Here is a 22876-nt window from a genome sequence, read left to right on the forward strand (position 1 = left end):
AGTGCTCTGCTGTGGTTGGGTCATCAGAATTATTAGCGATCAGTCATCCTTAATCAGAAATTCAGCATATTTAATAAACAAAGAAAAACAGCATCACTGAGCACTAACTATATGTGAGTAGTTCTTTTGTACTTTTTCAAGGTATGATTTCTTCCAAAATAGAAATGGAAGCCACTTGTGAATAGTCATGGCAGGCCCAAAGAGTAACAGACAAAGTAATTACTAAGACAGTTGTATAAGAATAGCTTCATGCTTGCTTCAGCAGAACATATACTAAAAATTGGAACGATACAGAGAAGATCAGCATGGCACTTGCGCAAGGATGAGATGCAAATTCACAAAGCATTCCATATGTTTGGAGTTTGGGATTAACATATACACACTGCTATACATAAAACACCGGGCTTCCCTGGTGGCACAGTGGTTGAGAGTCCACCTGCTGACGCAGGGGACGAGGGTTCGTGCCCTGGTCCGGGAAGGTCCCACATGCCGCGGAGCGGCTGGGCCCGTGAGCCATGGCCGCTGAGCCTGCGCGTCCGGAGCCTGTGCTCCGCAACGGGAGAGGCCACAGCGGTGAGAGGCCCGTGTACCGCAAAATAAATAAATAAATAAACAAACAAACAAACAAATAAATTTTAAAAAGTGTCCCTTTAAAAACAAAACAGATAACCAACAAGGACCTACTGTAGAGCACAGGGAACTATACTCAATATTTTCTAATAACCTATATGGAAAAGGATCTGAAAAAGAAAAAATATTTAGAAATATACACACACACATATATAACTGAATCACTTTGCTGTACATCTGAAACTAACACAACATTGTAAATCAACCATACTTCCATTAAAAAAAAAAAGAATAGCCTCAATGGCCTTAGCATTTATCTTTTAAGAAGTGACTCCCAATGAGCGCTGACAATTAAACAGATTATCTGTTCATAAACAATAAGAGATTTTGTGCTGATAATTTAAGTTTACATCCAAGACAGTTGCAAGTTAACCATTTAATTTTAGAAAATACCCCCTTTAGGCTTAAGTATATTCCCCTTTCATTTATTAGTTCTGTAACTGACTGAATAGAAATAAAGGAAGTATTTACTTCTGATTTCATTCACATGGTCAGTTGCCTTTGTAAAAATGAATCTTACCAAGTCAAAAAACACTGCACTGACAAGCTGTGAGCAATGACAATAATTTCACTAATGCAGTTGCCAAGTACACTAATTATCCTAATGATGGTTCAGTCGCCTGATAATCACATCCCCCAAGGATCATATACAGTCAACCCACACAGCTGCAGAGTCCTCTCCAGGCTCATTTTGCTTATTCCTGTCTCAGTAAAAACTACATAATATTACTTTATTAGCATAAAATAATCATCATAGCTGAACATGAGCTGAACAGAGAGCTAGACTGCTGAAGGGTAATCGAGGAGACTCCTACATGAGGTGCTTAGTCCTGTCATTCATTTCTCCAACGCCTGATAGAGCCATAATTTAGACCAGAAATCTGCTTCCATCTAAAGTAATGCTGTGGATTTTGAAGGGATAAAAATACTTAAGTGATCTATTTTCCTAAATCAATGGGCACACTGACTGATAAAAATATTTTGAAATCCTAAGTGATGTCTTTATAGGTTTGCTGAAAATTTTTTTTTCTTTCCTTCCTGAATTCTCAAGCAGTGACCCAAAATGGCTTTCACAAGTCTATCGAATTTTAAAGTCTAATTTGCAATAAAAGAGTATTTACCTTATCACAGAGTTAAGAGAGCAGCACTTGTATTTGGGGAAAGGAGACTTAATGGTTATTTATTCCACATTCAATCATTTTGCAAAGATTTTTTTTATACTTTAAATTTCTTGATTAGACTTTTTCAAGAACTGAGAAGGGTTTGAGATTTTGCCAGCTGTGTGCTAACAAGTTAGTCTGTCACAGTTTAACAGATGCAGAAAAAGAGGTTCCAGGTTAGGGACAAAAGATTTTGCTGTTCATGGCACAGCATATAGCATAAGCTGCATGTCTGCATTAGTTCCCTTTGTCCCCTGTGTCTTATGGGGCAATGTGGAGCCATGTGTGTGCATGCTGCCCACACAGGTGGTTTGTATCACAACTGAGAAATATAAGGTTAGGAAACGCCAATCTTTTAAAGAATCTACTAGAAACCTGCCTCATGTTTACCCTGAAGGGACGGATTATCTTTATTATCCTGGACAGCAATCAAACCTGCTACCTGCCCCACAGGAAGAAACTATCCCTATTTTCAGCCTTGAAAATGTAGTTCAGAAAAACATAGCAGAGTAAAGTCTCTGCTTGTAAGATGTGTAGAAACGCAGGAGACGAATGGAAATGATCTCCCAACAGATTTTCCAAGTTTATAATCTGATAAATAATTTTCAAAAACTGCCACTCTCCAGATATGCTTTATTTTGTTATTATTTACAACTTTCCTTTTGTTTTCATTTGTTTGTTTTGAGTGGAATGCTAACATAGAACAAAAGGAAATAAGAACAGAGCAGGTATGTAAGATTGGGTTCTCCAAATATAGATGCCGACAGAATTATACATGCAAGATACTTGTTGGGAGTAAAGGATTTATAGATAAAGGGGAAAGGAAGCAGTTTTGGGCAGAGAGAACTTTCAGAAAACTATACAAATCTGGCTCTTGTAAAAGGGAAGAGGGAGGTAAAGGAGGGCTGGACAGAACTGCAGTGAAATTCTGGGAAACTTACAATCCCAAGAGGAGTCTCAGAGTACCCATGTGATTTCAGTCATTGACTGAAGAGAGCATGGGCTTCGTTTATATGCTGTCAGATCCCGAATATCTAGCAGGTATAGTCTGTCAGCTAAATATACTCCTAGAAACAAGTTCTCTCTTGAGAGATCTCATCAGAGCATTCACAGAACTGCTGTAACAAGGATAGTAAAACTTGCAAGGGTAGTTAAAAGCCACAGTTTATTCCTGTCTGGAATGTCCTCTGTTTCATACACGTTTCAAAGGTTTCCACCCTGGAAGGTATTATTAAAGCTAAGTAATCTTATGTTTTGCAATTGGAGAATAAGATATAAATCCACAGCTCCTTGTGATATAACATAAAAATTGACAGGCAGAAGCAAAATGAACAAAAGAGATTTCAGAGTTATAGCATAGAACAGAGCAAACATTTTCTTTAAAAAACTTGATAGTAAATATGTTTAGCTTTCATACCACACTCTCTGTCACAACTACCCCACTCTGCCTTTGTAGTATGAAAGCAGCCATAGACATATAATCAAATGGGACTGACTGTGTACTAATGAAATTTTTTCCAAAAACATTGGTGGGCCAGATTTGGTCCATAGACCATCGTTTGCCAACTACTGATGTAGAATAATGTACTATCTGTTCTGCACATAGAAATGGACCAACAGATGACAATTCCCATCTAAAAAGTATGGAAGCCAAACATTGGAGATATACATTTTCTCTGAAAAGTTATAATATTGGCTATTAAAGAAAGCATCTTTAGAACACACAAACATCCACTGTTGTATGAAATTCTTCTGTGCTTTCGGAGCACAGAAGATGATTCAGGTAAAGGTCAGGTAGTCATTTATACTTCAGTAGAACAAGTAAGCATATGGAGGGTTGGCAAAGGGCTGGAGAAATGAAGAGGTTATATATAAATGTAGCCCAATATTTTCTATTTTTAGCACGTCCTGTATTGAAATGAAGATATTTAATAGAAAAAAACAATTTACATGTACTTATTAGTATACAAATTTGAGACAGAACCTAGAAAACAGCATCAGTGATAATAAGGTATAGAAGTTTTCATTTTGTTCTCAAGCAAAAAATAAATTAAAAAAAAGTCACTGGTTACCCAAGTAAATATACAATCCTTTGATTTAGTTTGTGTTCTCCTAAAACATCACCTAATTCTGATGTAGGTGGCTTACATGGTAAATGATCCCAAGAAGTAGGAATAAAGCGGGACAAAAAAGGAAATAACTACATACAAGGTTGCAGTTGTCACAGTTGCCTTGGTAGATAACACAGATTCACTTCCTCTGCGACCTTTGGCAGGTCATGCTTGCCACCCAGAATTGTCTGATTGTCTGAAATTTTTTTTTCCCCTGGGGATAGACATTATTGACTTATTTTATTTCATCTAGTCCTTTTAACTAGCACAGAATAATTCTGTAAACAATCCATTTGTTTTTTAAAAACTATTTCAACTTTTTTTTTTTCCACCGAAAACTTCCTAATTCAAAAGTAATCCTGGGATACATCAGCACCATCTAAAATCAAAGGCTAGAGAGCACTGTTTCAAAATATGAGAGCACTGATCCTACTGTCCTTATGCATGTCCAAATTGATTCTTTCTTTTACTACTCCACATCCAGTTTGATTATAAAATCCCACCTGGAACTAGTCCAAATGCAGAGTACAAATGGGATTGACTAAAGCTAGTGGGCTAGTTACTAGTTATATAAAAATGTTAATTAACAGAATTATATCCTTTTAGAGCCAGATGATAAACATATTTCAATTTAAATACAAACTCTGATTAATTGGTAGGGGCTGCCTAGAGGTCTGGGTTGAGAACACTTGCACTTGTAGGCTGAATGAATAAGCACTCCTTGGCTAATTATTGATATATGCAGGGACACAAAGTAGAGTAGTGGCTATTTCTGAGCTAAATATTCACATACCGTGCCCTGGAGAAATTTTAATGAGGGCCATCAGGGAACCCACTTATACTAGCTGTAAACTTGGCCAATTAACTCTGTTGTACTTGTTTCTTTATTTATAACATGGGACTAATATTAGTACCTGCCTAAGGATTTGTGTTCGTTTTACTGAGGGGAGGGGTGGTACATAAATGAAACTAACTTAATAAGTTGCTTAGCACTGTACCTGACAAAAAGTAAGGGATTAATAAATGCTAATTTTGGTAATTATAATAACCGTGACCATGTAAGCCATCAGCAACATTCACCTGTGTCAGGCACTGTGCTAAGAGCTTTATATCCTTTTCTTTCCTCACAACAAAAATATAAAACAGATATTTTTACTACCATTAGATAAACAAAGACAACAAACTACTGAGAATTTTATGTTGCCTTACATAAAGTCAAAATTTAGTTTGGGGAGCAGAAGTAAAACCAGGTCTGTGATTTACTGACTGTGGCAACCTCTATTATATTTATTCTTATAATAATAACATATTAGTAGTATAAATAAAATTGATATATTTTGTTTGAATAGGATATTTCTGAAAGCTCTGTCATCATCTGAACTTATGAGTAAAATGAATATAGGTATTAGCCTATGAGTGAAAATTTTCTTAGAAAAAAATTTACAGGATATTTCTTTTAGGAAAAAGGGAAACAAAGTTATATTAACCATTTAGAGAGAGAGATATTAAGTATGCTCACATTAAAATGTGTAATTAGTCAGAAATATTTTCTATTATCATCATAGGCAACAATACAAATTATGATACAAGTAAGTAAAAATTTTTCTTCCTAAAAGTAGATAAATAAATATCTCTAATCTTCCTGGACGGATCTTGGGAGTAAATAAGTTAATGATATGAGCGCTCCTCCTGAAATTTCAACCTTCAGGGAGACACAAAATCAAATATACCAATAAAATGTATAAGCTATACATTGCTAAAAGGAAATCCCCAAATCCATATTGTATTGGAAGGTAGACTAAATAGCTGTTCACCAAGGACGCCTTTGCACCACCATAGAAGTATTCTTTCCCACAACATTGTTATCTGGCTTGACCTTGTGATTTGCTTTGATCAATGACATGGCAGTGTGCATATTCTTGTGATTTAAGAAAAGAAACGAGTCAGTTTGGCAAAAGCAGGATAGTGATGGAGACAGTGGCCAGAGAAGAGGTCATAGAATTAGATCTCACAGACAACTCTTTACTATTTGAAATCACTATTAGTTACAATTGTCTTAACTGTAAATATTCTCTAGGATTGAAATTTCTTTTGTACCCATTCTACAACTTTATTCCAGAATGTAGTAACTGAAAGAATATATAATTGGGAAACACCAATACCCCCAAGTTTGAAAGTTTCTGAGTAGCTTCTTGGTGAATCTCTACACAAATTATTCAGGATAGAAACCAAAAATGTTTATTTGTGCTCAGGGCAGATCTTAAATTATAAGACAGTATCACCTCTCTCGTTGGTTGTCTCCATTGTCATGAGACTGCATGCTTTATTTTATTATTTATTTATTTATTTATTTTTGTTTGCGTTGGTCTTCGTCGCTGCACTTGGGCTTTCTCTAGTTGTGTCAAGTGGGGGCTACTCTTTGTTGCAGTGCACAGGCTTCTCACTGCGGTGGCTTCTCTTGTTGCAGAGCAAGGGCTTGCGGGTTCTAGAGCGCAGGCTCAGTAGTCGTGCTGCACAGGCTTAGTTGCCCTGCGGAATGTGGGATATTCCCGGACCAGGGATCGAACCTGTGTCCCCTGCATTGGCAGGAGGATTCTTAATCACTGCGCAACCAGAGAAGTCTCAGCTTGCATTATTTTTTAAAATAAAAGCCCATATTTCTTTCAATATTTTAAAGGATATTCAGAGTACTTCTTTTTCTCAGAGTAACTTCTACTTTAATTATATTCCATACTTATTGTAGCTTACTTCCAGACGTGCTAACTCTTCTGTCACTTCTTTGTGCCCATGGAAATCAGTCCTTCCAAAATAACTTCTAAGGCTTATTCTCTGTAGAAAGCTTTGCTAAAGATTCAGGGCTGAATGCAGGGGTTATATTATCATAAATAGCTGATTTTAAAAGTGTAAAACTGAGTAATATATATCTTTGTTCTTAAAAGTCTCGTGGCCCTCTAGGTAGACAACTACAGGGTATGTCTGACTTGGAATTTCTCTTTGTTGTTCTTTCAACCTGTTTCACTTTGGTTGTGTCCAGAAGTTGAAAGTTCCTCCCAGCTTTACTAGTTTATTCTGGTCTCTCTTTCCCCTTTGTCTCATATAGTTCTGGACTTTCCTTTATATATCCCAAACACTATTAAGAAGCTTAACTGTAGTTTATTTCTCTACTCATGATCATAGGAGTTTATCTATTAGTAATACAAAAAAAACGGCAGAGGGACTTCCCTGGTGGTCCAGTGGTTAAGACTTTGTGCTTCCACTGCAGGGGTCACAGGTTCAATCCCTGGTCCGGGAACTAAGATCCCGCATGCCATGCGGTATGGCCAAAAAAAAAAAAAAAGGCAGAAACTTTGAAATAAATATCTTTCTCTTGGCAAATAGCAAGTGTGAAGAGTGGCTTCTTTCCCCATCATTCTTTATAAGCATAAGAGAACACTTTATAGATTTTGTTTTTTGCCTGGTACAAAGCTATCCTCTTATTCCTTTTTTTGAAAGCAGAAGTACCCACAGGAAGATTTTGTTTATTTATTAATAATGAAATTTGCTTTTCTTTTTCTTGAATTTCAGGTTTGCAAGGGACCTTAGAGAGCTAATCTAAAATAATGCCTTTCTCTCTTTTCCATAAAAGCCTTGCCAAGTCTAGTACAGGATGATAAATTTCAGAGCTTTGAGCTGTTCAGTTGCCTTCCATGCTGACTTAACAATGTTCAAGTATTTCCCAATTTAATAGATGTTTTAATTATATTTTTGGTTTTTAGTTATATGCATAAGTGGTCTCTACTTATGTTTCCAAAGCTAAAAACAAGAGTAAAGTATGCACAACACAACTTTGTTTCAGAGGTTATAAAAATCTGATTCAAATCCTGTGTGATTTTTCAGTAGAAAAACAATAGCTACATATGTAAGGTAGGTGAAAAATAATTACAAAGAAGAAAAATGCGCATGTATAGTGTAAAATTACATTGAAGAGTGACAAAGATGTAAATAAGCGGTATTCAGAAACGGTGTAAGTTGATTGACAAAGATGTATTACAGTAGCATTAGTCATAGATGCAAACAATTTACAAGATAATTAGAATTACTCTTTGGCATACTGACTGACCATTAAAGACTAAATTCATTTTAATAAATCTATAATTATGATACTGTGCTATGATGGATTTATGAGGCTTTCTCTCTTTCATCTCCACACCCATGCACATATGTCCTTCACAGAGAGAAAAGCACAAAAGTGCTTCTAATTTTAGTGGCTTCTTGTTGATGATGTTGTTGCTTGTTGCTGTTGTCAATGTTCTAATCATTATGAGAAAAAATTGGGTCGTGATATGAATTTACACGCGTATTGACCAATATTTGGAGGGGGGGGGAACAAGTAAAACTGCCTAGATGTGTCAATAGGCCATTTAAAATTCATATCTATGCAAACATTTTTGTATAACATGTGTTTAAATGATACAAAAATATGGAAAATTAGTCAAAATAGTCAAATATGCAGAGGTTTTTGACATCTTAACCTGATAATCTATTTGTTGGTCTTTTTGATAGTTCACAATAATATTTTTGCTTTAAGATATAGAATTAAGTTTAAAATCTTTACCAGAAGAAAAGTCTTTCTTCCATCTTTTGGTTACTACTATACTTTATGAAATTCAAAAGAATTAGTTGGTCAGTTGACTATGTGATGCACTTAATATGCTCAGCATAATATCCAATTATATTCAATTTCTATCTCTTCATGACAACATGTGAATTTGTAGAATTGGTATATCAGGAACATTTTGAAACTTCACTCTTTAAAAATGTTTTGACACTGACTTTATAAAGCAATATTAGTACATTTTTTGAGGAATATTCAGATATGGGGACACACGTCTGAAACCATTAGGATAACTTAACATTTTTAACTAGAAGTTCTAATTATTTTATATGAATCTGTGGACTCTGTATTCTCTGAATATAAAATATAGGCTAATTATTATTATACTATTGATATTTCTGGTGCTCAGAAGTATATGTGTCCATTTAAGGACTTATTTGACATATTTGAAAGTAGAATTATATTTGGAGAGACAGTGGGAAAATTACTAATTGAGTTTTGATATAAAAATTCATTACATCTTTCAGTAAAGAGTCTCTTTCAGAAGTAACTTTTTTTATAAATCTCTAAGAAGATTTTTTTGATATATTTCATATGTTTGTATATGTTAGTATAGAAAGTCATTTCTAATGAAGTGCAATATTGATCACAGGTGATCATTTTTAAAATGTATAACGGATAACTTATTTTTAATGGAAAAATTTTGTAATGTTGATAAAGATGACAAAGATGAAAACATGAACATTCATAATACAAGGGGTTATGACTCAGAACTAGACACTGTTTTGTGTGTACTGTTCTCATTTCTAAATAATTTTATATAGGACAATTTTTCAGATATTAAAACACTTATTGATGCTAAATGCTGTCCAGATTTAGTAACCAAAAATTTAGAGCATTCATTCAGTGTTATATTAGTAAGAAAAATACAAAAGAAATTGAAAAGATGACAATTTTGCTCAAAGCAATTGTACTAAATTATAAAATAGCAAGCATGCAAAAGAGCCTTTGAACTGGCTTCAGAAACATTTTGGAAAAATACATTAATAAAACATCTCTGCAAGTAAATTAAAAAAACGGTATTTGGTTGGAGGGACTCATGTGCATTGAAAATATTTTATTACAGTGATCTTAATTGTAAACTGCATGTGTTGGGTACAAAAATGTTGAATAATAAGCATTTGGTAGCTAAATGCAAAATATTACAACTTTGTAGCCAGAAGAAATCTTAGCAGTCTTTTAAAAAACATGTACATTCACATCAGTATTACTAAACAGAAGCCTCAAGTAGGGCACATCTATTCAAGAGGTTCCTTTCCCTCCCCCTCTCTTCATAGCAGTCCAACTGTGCTAAATCATGCAAAGAGAAAACGAACAAATAATTCACTCCAAGGCTGGAAATCAATGTTGCAGAATACCTGAGAGATAGAGGCCACTCAACAGCAGGCCCAGCCAGGCATTAAGAAATTAATGCTGAATAACCAAGAGGATAGGAACCTGGTGTGGTTGTTTGGTTCAACGCTTCATGGGGCTTGGCTCACACAGAGCACATACACTTCAGAAATGTGAGGTGGATGATACTTTCTTACTTAGTCTTCATTTGGTCTCTGAAGCAGTAATTGGTTGTTGAAATGAGCTGCTCACAATACACTTAGAATTTAATATCCCAAAGTGTAGGCTAGAGAGGGCTGGCTGTTATTTTTGCTTTAAAACTGGTGGCTTAGTTTGTGTTGTTAACATTTAAAGCACTCTTTTGGAAAAACAGAAAATTCTGGGACTGGAACAAAGAATTACAATTTCCCTAGAACATTTTTGGGTGTGGTGGAGGAGGGATCTAAAACTTGTACCTTGAAAAGGGTTAAAGCAGACAGTGTAACTGAAAAAGCTCAAATGACTTCTTTTACTCTCTCCAAAACAACCCTTTTGTTCTGATTGAGCTAAGAGTCCCAGATGGGAAGAAGCATGGCATCAATTCAAAAGAAACACTGCTCTATTTATTTTTCAATCACTACGCAGATGCTTTTGGATGTTTTCTGAGTATGGTCATCCTTGCACAGAATGTAGAAATATTTTTAATAAGATTCTTCACAATGTAAGTATCTAGAAAGAAATCCAAAGCCACTAATATTTGCAAATGGTGTGTTCTTATTTCAGCATGTCTAAACCAATTCACCGTTACGCAACTTCCTTGCACAGACCACAAGATGAATATTATTAATCTGCAGAAATTTTTTCTCAAACACGAAAAGGAATAATAATATATATGCCAGTCAATACATGATATTTATTCATCATCAGTATTTATTTTATCTGGCTATATTTTGTTCCAAAAATGAAAGTCTTCATGATGGTAAGTGTTCAACTGTGACAAAGTTTGAGTTATACAATACTAGAAAAATAAACCGAAAATAATGTCCTTTTTAGAGTTTTAGGACGTTAGAGATATCAGTTTGGATCAGTACATAATCAACACAATTGATTGTGGATGATATTTAAATCGTATGCAGATACTCACTGAGCACCTTTCAGACACACTGAGTTCTTCGATGATACACAAACATCTCTGCACGCTTCTGTCTTAAATAAGACATTTGTGTCCTCGGCCTAGACTTCTCTTCTCTAAGCATTTGCATGCCTTTCTCCCCTAACTCTTTCAGGTCTTCACCAGAGCACTACTGATGATGGCTGCATAGCCTGTGGCCAGCACAACTCAAGAGGCATCATTCACATAGATTACAGTGTGAATGACGGTCTGGAGTTGTGTGATGCTGCAACCCTTGTGTTTATGTTATACGTAGCACCCTGGGAAAGAGGCCTTCCCTAAGCACTGTTTAAACCAAAATTCCCCTCTCCAATATTCCCTTCCCTCTTCCCTTCTTAGAATTTATCTCTGTAGACCATGCAACATAGTTTCCTTAATGCTTTTGCTTATTTCCCTTTTAGTATATAAACTCCATGGAGGTATGGGTTATTGTCTATTTTTCTACAGATGTACTTCTAGCATCTAGAACAGTGGTAAGCAATCAATAAATATCTGTTGGGCAAGAAAACAATCTGTGTCATATCTTGTACTGATTATTTGAGAGAGAGGGAGCAGGGAGACAGAGACAGAAGTTGGACAGAAAGAGAGAGCAAGAGAGTTGAGAGAGTAAGAGAAATTTAGCTTAAAAGATCTTATGGTGCAGATGGAAAACAGATTTAAGAAAGCCCTTCAAATTAGGAGGACAAAGACAACAGTGGAAAGAGATACATGGGACAAGTGTAGAAACTACTATTGACGTAGAACAAAATAACAGCCATATATGGGCTAATTCAGAGGTCACAAATAGAGATACGGTCCAGAAAAAAAAATGAGTATAATAATTTAGGACATTCCCATCCTTCTTAACAGAGTCATTGCAAAAAGATTTTGTTAAAATTACATTAAAAGAGGAGGTTTGTAGTTGGACAAGAGTGGCAAGTTCCTTCTTTGGTCAACTCAAGCATGTGCTTAAAATCCATCTAAGCATAAGTATGTTTATCATAGTGGATACTGCAGTCATGCTAGTATATGATGGATCATTAGATAAGAACAAGTTTAAAAAAATCATTAAATTTTTTATTTCACTGATAAAAAATTATTTTAGATGAAATTGTTTGCCATGGATATTTTAATGTTTAAATAATAATGCAACTTTCTATTGATTTTCCTGATTTCTACTCACAGGGCCCAAAGTAAATAATATGTATGTCATTATTTTTCTTTTTTCTACACAAAGTGATTGACTAACAAGTATGAGAATTGCAAAAACAACTGTATTTTTTATACTTCAAATAAAAATCATTCATATGAGGTAATCATTGGAGACTTTGTAACTTGGGGATAGTAGGGTAAACCAATAATAATTTTAAAAATTTTGATCTTGAATATGATGCCAAAATGCTGAATAAGACTAAAAGGCATCAGAACCTTCTTAAAGTAGCAGATTATCTTTTAAAGCAAAGAAGATAAAATAGACTCAAAATATAATCTAATACTTCAGTAAAAATGTTTATTAGATTTAAAATGATCATATAAGCATTTTAACTAATTCTTGATCTCTTTTACGCACTCTCTGTTATCATAAAAATGGTCTTAAATGATTTCAATATTCCATTTGAACTATTATTATAGTATAAATATAGCAAAACCAATAAACTGCTTTCATAAAACAAAGGGTCAAAATACAGTCTTATGAAAACCTCTGTTTATAAAAAATGGTCAGCAAGATTTTCTAATAGTTTTGTGTAGTAACTGGCCCTATAATAAAAAGCTAACCTGATCATAAACACTTTGCTTGATTTTACTGGTTATTATGGGAATTAGCTAAGGCACATAACCGTGGTTACTACAAACTGTCCATAGTAATTCTCTAAGGGGCTCTAAAAATATAGAGGGAAATGTTGATATCGCTCATGTTTAAAAAAATTCTTAGTATGTCTTTTTGTACTTTTCTATGTCTTTTCCTAAATGCTTCTGCTTTTAATTTTCTAATATTTTCTCTTTGATATCAAAAGAAATCTGTGACTCTCAACCATAGCACGTAATTTTGCCTAGAAAAATAGTATAATTCTACCAAGATCATCCTAAATAATCTTCTTATGCATTTTAATATGGATACATCTTATGTGTGCTTATTTGATTACACAATTAATATTCCTTTAATCACATAATTTCCCATTGTGTAATTTTCTGAGTTCCATTTCTGTCAAAAGCCTCTTTTAACAAATGCATTCAAATGGAAACCATATCATATATTTGCTTGTGGTTTAATATATTGAATCTATTTAAATTACTACAAGAGTCCTACTTATCTATTACCATTAGTTATTTACTTACTGATGCATGTCAGACAGCCCATAAATGTATCCAAAATTAAAATGGTTTTTGAAAACATGCATCCAATTCTCTGAGAGATTTTATAAAATGAAAATGTATGTGTGCTGTACTTGTAGATGTCTGATTCACAAAGTCTAGGATGAGTCTCTTGATTTTGGATTTGGGTATATATAGGTATTCCTAGGGGCTTCAAAAGATATTTGTTATTAGAGTATTGCTTTTGTACTTAATAAATATTATCTTGTTGAGCTAAAGCATTTTGTAAGCCTTCAACTTTTAAAAGTGTTTAAATATGAAACAGCACAGGGAGAAAAAGAAATAAAATCAAAATAAACTCATCTGATAAAATACAAAAGAAATTTTAAAATGTAGTAAACATTAATTGAAATTGATATTTTTCTAACAAATTGAGACTTTATATATAATAGCTATTTTGGCAAAGATTCAAGGAAATATACATTTTATAAACTTTTGGTGGGACTTGAATTTATATTTCCTGATGGGAAATCAATATGAATTAAAGATTTCACAAATTTCAAACCCTTTACCAAAGTAATTCTACAGCTTTTTGACAAAATCCAACATTCATTTATGATAAAAATTCTCAATAAAGTGGGTATAAAAGGAACATAGCTCATCGTAATAAAGGTCATATATGACAAGTCCACAGCTAACACCATACTCAAAGGTGAAAAGCTGAAAGCATTTTTTTCTAAAATTAGGAATAAGACAAGAATGCCCACTCATGTCACTTTTATTCAACACAGTATTGAAAGTCTTAGTCACTGCAATCATACAAGAAAAAGAAGCAATGGGAATCTAAATTAGAAAGGAAGAAGGAAAACTGTCACTGTTTGCAGATAACATGACACTATACATAGAAAATCCTAACGATACCACCAAAAAACTACTAGAACCACCAATGAATTTGGTAAAGTTGCAGGATACAGAATTAGTATACAGTAATCTGCTGTGTTTCTATACACTAACAATTAACTATCAGAAAGAGAAATTAAGAAAACAAATTCATTTACCATCACATCAAAAAGAGTAAAATACCTAGGAATAAATCTAACTAAGGAAGTAAAATTCCTGTATTTGGAAAACTATAAGACACTGATGAAAGAAATTGAAGATGACACAAGCTGAAGATGGAAAGATACACTGTGTTCGTGGATTGGAAGAATTAACGTTGTTAAAGACCATACTACCCAGGGCCATCTAGAGATTTAATGCAATCCCTATCAAAATACCAATGGCATTTTTTACATAACTAGAACAAATAATTCTAAAATTTATAGGGGAACACAGAAGACCCCAAATTTTCAAAACAATTTTAAGAAAAAAGAACAAAACAGAAGATACTAAGCTCCTTGATTTCAAAGTATACTACAAAGCTACGGTAATCAAAACAGTATGGTACTGGCATGAAAACAGACACAAAGATAAATGGAAATAGCCCAGAAAGGAATGCACATTTATATGGGCAATTCATCAAAGAAAACAGATGCAAGAATATACAATTGTATACAATATACAGCACCATTTTTCAGTAAATGGTGCTGGGAAAACTGGGCATCTGCATGCTCAAGAATTAAAGTGGACTACTTTCTTACACCATATACAAAAGCAAACTCACAATAGATAAAGACTTAAGTGTAAGACCTGAAACCCTAAAAATCCTAAAAGAAAACATAGGCAGTATGATCTCTGACATCAGTTTTAGTAGTATATTTTTTACTTTCTGGATATGTCTTCTCAGGCAAGGGAAACAAAAGCAAAAACAAACAAATGGATTACATCAAACTAAAAAACTTTTGCACATTGAAGGAAACTATCAACAAAAGTAAAATATGCCTACTGAATGGGAGAAGATGATTGCAAATGATACATCCAATAAGGGATTAATATCCAATATATATGAAGAACTCATACAACCCAAGGTCAAAAAGCAAAGAACCTGATTAAAACATGTGCAGAGGAACCTGTGTAGACACTTGTGAAAGAAAACATGCAGACGACCAACAGGCACGTGAAAAGATTCTCAACACCACTAATCCTCAGGGAAATGCAAATCAAAACCACAATGAGGTATCACTTCACACCTGTCAGAATGGCTATTATCAAAAAGACAAGAAATATCATATGTTAATGAGTATATGGAAAAATGCACTATGTGCAGTATGTGCACAATAGTATGTGCACTATTGGTGGGAATGTAAATTGTTGCAGCCACTAGGGAAAGCAGTATGGAGATTCCACAAAAAATTAAAAATAGAGCTACCATACAATCCAACAATTCTACTCCTGGGTATTTATCTGAAGAAAACAGAGACACTAATTTGAAAAGATAGAGGCACTCCTATGTTAATTACAGCATTATTTACAATAGCCCCAGGATATGGAAGCAACCTAAGTGCCCATCAAAAATGAAGTGGCAATGTAGAAGGCAAAACCTTATTAGATTAGAATGCAGCAAATTACTTGTAAGACTGAAAATGTAGAATTTATTTGGAAAAACTTTCTAAAGTGAAAAGTACAATTATTTTTTTGCACATATTAAATAGAAATGTCTGACTCAGTTGTGAGTTAATCCTTCCCTGTAATTATATCCTTCAGTGTAAATGGTAAATAAAAATAACATTTTGTTAGAAATTTGCAGGATTTTTTTTTAAGTTGAAGATATTGCAGTCACTGTACAAGAAATTGCTTTGTTTAAATCTTAAAGAGCCATGTTGTAATTTTGGGTTTCCACTATCCAATCATATGTTAAAGTAATATCTTTCTACCTTTTTCCATTTTAAAGTTAAACATTTATACAAGCCATGGAGGATTAATAAGAGTTTGAGTGTAGTTGAGCCCCGTCTTGATACCGAACACACTTTTGTACTAATAATTAAATTGGGAATGGTAGAAGGACACTTAATAATTTTTTAAAAACTTCCCCAGCAACTTAATTTCCTGCTAGTAACTTAATTTTATTTGATTAAGCAATAAATTATGGAATGCCTACTGTATACTAAGTATTAAGCCCAATATTAGAAGAACACATAATTAGGCAACTTTTAGATCACTGTAGTACCATTTACTAAAGCAATCTGAAGGAAAAAAAAAATCATAGACCTATATATGAGAACTGGATTACTTTGTATCTAGACTCAAAGACTAAATATATGACCACAGTCTAAGTTAATTTTAATACAGGTATACCTCCCTTTTCAAAAGTTTGCTTTACAACACTTTTACGAAAGACCTACATTAGTACCTGATTTTGCTAACTGAGAGAAATCTGAAGAGGATTTCTGCTTCGGTGAAATGAGAAAATTGCGTTCAGCATTTGTTTTGCAGGAGCCATTATAGAGGCAACATGCACCCTGAGCAGTGAGAGTGGCGCCACCAAGCTCCTTCCCCGGGAACTACACTCAGCATCTCAGCATCAAGCCACCATAGCCTAGACGCGTATCTGTGGGCATCTGTGCTTTATGTCAGTTTATTTTGTGCATCTATTACGAACATGTGGCCTAAGGTAGTTGCTTCTTTGCTTTATGCCATTTCAGTTTACAAAAGGTCTCATAGGAAAGCTCTGCTTCCTGAAAACAGGGGAAATCTGTATAAGATTTATGGAATTTCTCTATGCGTCAGTCAAAAATGCTACTTTTATTGTCCAGTGATGATTTCCCTAAAGCTTCATAAGGAACTGGCTTAGTAAATAGGTGTAGCCAGCCCATGTGATGTATTTTTATGAGTTCTGGGAAGACCATTCCCTAAAAGGTTAACTCAGCTACCTGTTTGATACTTCCCTGAATTATATTAAAGTGGGACACAGTAGGCTAAACTTTTAAATATCCTTCAAAAACAAAAACAATGAAAAAAATGTAAGGTGAGTTGTAAATAGAGTACAGTAAGAGATTAGAGCCATATGATTGCCTAATGAATACATATTTCTTCATGGGTAAATTCATTTTGAAAAATCAAACTTTACGTTAAATGATATTATATCCTCCTTTTTCAAGAAGGCTCAAGATTTTGTTGAATATAAAATAGTAAAATCCTGCCCTTCTGGAGAGTATATCTTCTTCCTCAGATTCAACTGTTCTGCTCAATGAGCCCTTTCACTAAGTAAAATAGCAATAGTATAGTTTAGGAGAGAATTAAAATGTATGCTAATCCAAGTAAATTTGGACACATATCTGTTGGCTCATTGCACGCACTCTCTTCAGGGAGCACATATGAAGTCACTGAGGGCACATAATTTCTGCATAGATTTTGCACTGTGAAACGTCAGTTGGCTGGCTTCATTACAGTTAAAAGTTATTTGTAAACACTTTATGCATTTATTACTTTGCAAGCCATCTTCAGTGAATGAACATGTTCTGTGACTTACTTATTCTGTCTTACAGTTTACAAATACCGACAGTGAAACTCTATGTATGAGTGTAAACTGTTTATAAATGTATAAGCTTGTATGGCATGGTACTGGAACCAATGATTTTTAACAATTTAAATAGTTCTGAATAAAACGACAGCAGTGATGTTTATTTTGAAAATAAGAATATACCCCCCACTTTCTTTTTTTTTTTTTTTGGCCTAGGTAAATTGAGGGTTGTCTTTGGAAACTTATTTTATTATAGTTTAATGTATCTGATCAAAATGTTAGGGATGATTATCCCATATAATATTTTTTAATTTTGAAGAGATGTTAAAAGTATAGGAAGTGTTTGGGAATAAGGGGGGTCATTAAATAAAATTAGAGCTTTGGATTGAATATTCAGGAATTTTAGACAGCATTTGCTGCAATGTACTTAAAAATTAGAAGAACAAAAATTTATTTTGAACAATGTATCTTTTACCTTTTAAATGTGTTTTTAAAAATACATTTGTAGAGTAATACACATTATTTTTTTCTGTTTTAGATACAAATTTTTCTAGTATGTTAAATGAGGATGTTAGTTTCTTAAACTCTCATCCTCACTTGAAGAAAACACTTGTACTCCTCTAAACCTCTCAAAAGATTTTACTCATAATGTTCGGTTAAATTATTCTTTAGTGTTTATGTAGCCACAATTCTGCAGATGTTCAGATTTGTACACACACACACACACACACACACACACACGTTTTCCCCTAAGAAATACTCTTGACCCTATTCTACTCTAAATTCTTTTTTCTCTGAATCATGTAAGTTCTTTTTTCTTATTTCTTTCAATAAAACACATCCTTCAGCAGTTTTCAATGAACAGAAGTATGAAGCATTTTCTATGGCTGAAAATATCTTCATTTTACCCTCCTATTTGCAAGTAGCTTTCAATTATTATTGTGATTTTTTCCAAAGTATTAACACCACAATTAGTTTTCAAGACGTATTTATTTCATGAAACACTTCCTTTCCTTTTTTATATAGCACTGTTTCTATTCATGGTTACAGTATCTTCCCATAATTGTGATATGAATTATAGTTTTTTGTTGAAGTTTAACTCTGCTTTAGGAGCTTTTGTTTATGTTTTGATCTCTATAAATTCACGGTAAACTCCTCTTATTTTTCATTCTTTTCTTTTTTATATTTTCAGTTGAGGGCCTTAAAAACTGTTTTGAAGCATGAGAAAGATGAAATGGCTGGAGGGTTACAATCTAGTTTTTCAAATAAAGTAGTGACTGTTTCACTGGAGCTCACCATGGCAGTGTGTCCTCCTAATTGGCCAGTTTGAACTGGCTGCTCATTTCTGGGGCCCCAGTGGAAAGAAAGGGAATAAAGAGTATGTAGATTTTCGCTTACTAAAGAATATAGGAATACATCCTACAGGTGATTAAAATGTTACTTAGATCTAGTTTCCCCATTTTCTTGGTATTCTTACATCTAAAATATTGTTTTGTTTTACTTTTTATGGATTAGTATCTCCAGAAAAGAAATCCCTTACCTTAAACCACAATTGCAAAGGGGTTTTAGTCTTGACACAAAACAATAAAGGAGAGCATCTAAGCGTATAAGTGTTCCTTGTATAATAGTTCAACTCTGCTTTTAAATCCATAAATCTTTCACTTTTAAAGCTACTTGTACCTTCAATTTCTGAGGCTTCTTGGCTTTTTTTTTTTTTTTTTTTTGGCGGTACGCAGGCCTCTCACTGTTGTGGCCTCTCCCGTTGCGGAGCACAGGATCCGGACGCGCAGGCTCAGCGGCCATGGCTCACGGGCCCAGCCCCTCCGCGGCATGTGGGATCGTCCCGGACCGGGGCACGAACCCGTGTCCCCTGCATCGGCAGGCGGACTCTCGACCACTGCGCCACCAGGGAAGCCCTTCTTGGCATTTTTTGAGTCCAATTTAAGACTTGTTGGCTTGTCTTTCTGTAGTAGATGAAGTCACTGTCTTCATTCTGCAAAATTACCATTTGTTCTTCCATTTCCAACGATTGTTGGTGTTGCTCATCTCCTATCATTTTCTCTTCCATTTTCTTCATACTTGTGGGTTTTATGTATTTTTATTCTTGCCATATTATTAGTTGATTAATCAGGCAAGTGAGGATAACCAATTCTATTCTACATGCTAAATGTCTTTCTCATATTTCACTGAATTGTATAGAGGAAGTAGAGATAAGCAAATGCGTTCCACATACCACATAACTTTCTAAAATATTTCTTTGGATTCTTTTTTGCAATGTGATCTCTCCTTTTACCTTATGCATTTGTACATTTGTGCACTATGTGTGCCTGTGTGTTTCTCTTTGGAAACCTACAAGTTTGGTTTTCAAATAATCTAGTGCTTATTTTTTTGCCTTTAAATTTATATCTTAAATCTCATGTTTTATTTATAAGTTTCAGAAAGTATCTATTGATGCCCTATAGTAAAAAAAAAAAAAAAAAAAAATGAGGCAAACATCTTGTCTACATTCCTTTCACCTCTCTTTCCCTAAACTTGCATTTTGTCAATTTTATTCTTTTAACTAAAAGTTCAAACTCAATCTTTCTCTTTACTCCTCTTGCTCTTTCTACATCAGCTGATAATTATCTGTTTTTATAAAACTGTGGATTATTTGTCTGCTTCTTCAGACAGTTTTTCATTGTGATACATGCAAGACGGTCTCATACCTCCAAATGATTAAAATAAGAAATTTTGGAAAATTGCTGAATTCTTATACTTGTCATTCATACAGTTTTATAGTCATTCATACAGTTTTATAACTGGCCTGACCTAGGTTACTTTCCCATTTATTTGGCAAGAATAATGTTAGAGGATGTTGTGATTGATAAACTCGTATGTATCAATATGACAAGGAGAGGGGTCACCTTGATTCCCAAAAAGAATGTGGTGTAGTCTCACAAATATTATATGTGTTCACTATTTTTAATATTGTACTTTTACATTTTCAAGATTTATAGCATTAGTAATTTACTAGGTAAACTATAGTGTGCCTGAGGTCCTGAAAATCAGCCATAGGTTTGATGATTCACTAGAAGTATTCAGAGGACACAGCATATAGCCACACTCACAGCTAAGATTCATTACAGTGAAAGGATAAAATCAGCAAAGGCAGATGGGACAAAGTGCAGAAGAAATTAGTGCCAGTTTCTCCCAGTTGAGTCACAAAGGAAGTGCTTAATTCTGCCAGCAAGAAGTAGTGACAACACAGCACATGTGTGAAAGGTCCAGGGTTTTTCTTGGGGTCTGATCGCATAGGCACTCTCTGCCTAGGAAGAACCAAAAATCAAGACTCCCAGAAGGAAAGCAGGTGTTCACTATAAAACCATATTGCTTACAAACAGGTTAGGCATAGTTCAAATACATTCCTATCTGTTTGGGGAATAGCTGGAATACTCCTGAATTCCAATTTTCCATATGCCAGCCAAGGGCCAAACTGACAAGTAGGCTTTTCTAAAATTAGTAGCCTTAAGCCTGCTACGGTAACTTTTTTCTAAACACATAGTTCTCAGTTATTAACCTTAGTTCTCTAGATGTAACCAAATTTAATACTATTGGTCATTTCAAATACCACAGTTTCTCCAATCTTGAGCTCTCTGTTTTAATTCAATTTTTATTGGATGAATTTTATCAAGATATTTCATCAGAAAGAATAGATGAGCCTATACAGAACAGTGGTTTAGAGCACTGGACCTGGAGTTTCAAGTTTATAAGATAAAAATCCATACTTTTTGTGTGATATTGGTTACCTAACCTAAACTCTCAGTTTCCTTACTTATGGAATGAGATTAACAATTGGTTTTTCTTTCATTTCTTTTTTGACTGCACCTTGTCTCTCAGCTAACAAACCACAATATTTCTTTGAGAATACCAAGAATTTTTGTCAGAAACATTTTCTGCATTTTTAAGACCTCCTTTTGTCTGTGTATGCTTTAATCAACATTGTTTGCTATATCCTTTTATAACTTTAATTTTCTTTTTGTGTCTCTATGCATGTGGCTCTTGCTGTTTCTTTATCCTTCACGTTGTCTGAGGCCAAGGCTCTCTGGGCCTCTGGTTTGCTCATTGTAGTGTAAGGGCAGGACAGGGAGAACAAGCAGGCTCCACAGGCATCTTTAATACAGATAATTTTTAAATTTCCCTACCACAGCTGCTGAGACCTCTCTTCCAAGGGCATGTATCTGTGCTCTTCTCAGTGTTTTTCCTGTTAATGATGATTACAACCTGCATCCCACCTCCCCACCACGGACCAAGAGAGCCTTGAAGTTCTCAGCTTGACTAAACTTTAGACAAGTTTAAAGAGGCCCTGACCTCCCTTTTCTCTGAGCATTTACTTTAGATAACTTGCATTTGTATATTCTTTCTCTGCTCCTTTGAGATGTAAATTTTCACCCAGCCTCTTGCTAGTTTTACAACCCAGGAATATCTTTGTCAAGGACCTGGGAGCCATCTCTTTGAAATGTGATGATCAAGAAAACAGTGCCTCTATCTTCCAGTCTCAGAGGGAGAGTAGGAGCCTAACTTCAATCAGTGCCAATTAGCAAACACAGATGGCTTAATCACTTTGACCTACATCCCCCCCTAATATCCTCCAGCAATTTTCCACTATCTCAGCCCAGCTCTTAAAAATGCTGCCACTTTTTGATGCAATCTCTTATATGCAGAATGGATAAACAATAAGGTCCTACTGTGTAGCACAGGGAACTATATTTAATATCCTGTGATAAACCATAATGGAAAAGAATATGAAAAAGAATGTATATATAGGTACAATACAACTGAATCACTTTGCTGTACAGCAGAAATTAACACAACATTGTAAATCGCATATGTTTCAATTAAACAAAAAAAAACCTCTCCCACTTTTTGTTTCAGCACAGTTCAGTTCAACCTCCCTTCACTACTGGGAATGTAATGCACAGCAACAGTTTTGAATAAAGTCTTCTTTGACCATTTAACTCTGTCAGGTGCAAATTCTCTTTGACACCATTAAAAATCCCCCGTCCAATTTTACCCTGCTATATTTTCTCTCTGTTTCACATCATTAATCATCTTTTTATATTTTATATAATTTATTTATTTATGTTTATTGTTCATTGTCTAACTTCTACT

The 22876-nt window shown here is 34.4% G+C and overlaps 1 non-coding gene across 1 annotated transcript; it reads left to right on the forward strand.

Annotated features, from left to right (window-relative positions):
- Positions 1–251: 251 nt before the first annotated feature.
- Positions 252–357, forward strand: LOC117199591 (U6 spliceosomal RNA). The gene has a single exon (XR_004480866.1). It is a non-coding gene; the product is annotated as a U6 spliceosomal RNA (small nuclear RNA).
- The last annotated feature ends 22519 nt before the right edge of the window (positions 358–22876 follow it).

The sequence above is a fragment of the Orcinus orca genome, chromosome 4 (genome assembly GCF_937001465.1).
Source record: "Orcinus orca chromosome 4, mOrcOrc1.1, whole genome shotgun sequence".
In the NCBI taxonomy this organism is placed as follows: domain Eukaryota; kingdom Metazoa; phylum Chordata; class Mammalia; order Artiodactyla; family Delphinidae; genus Orcinus; species Orcinus orca.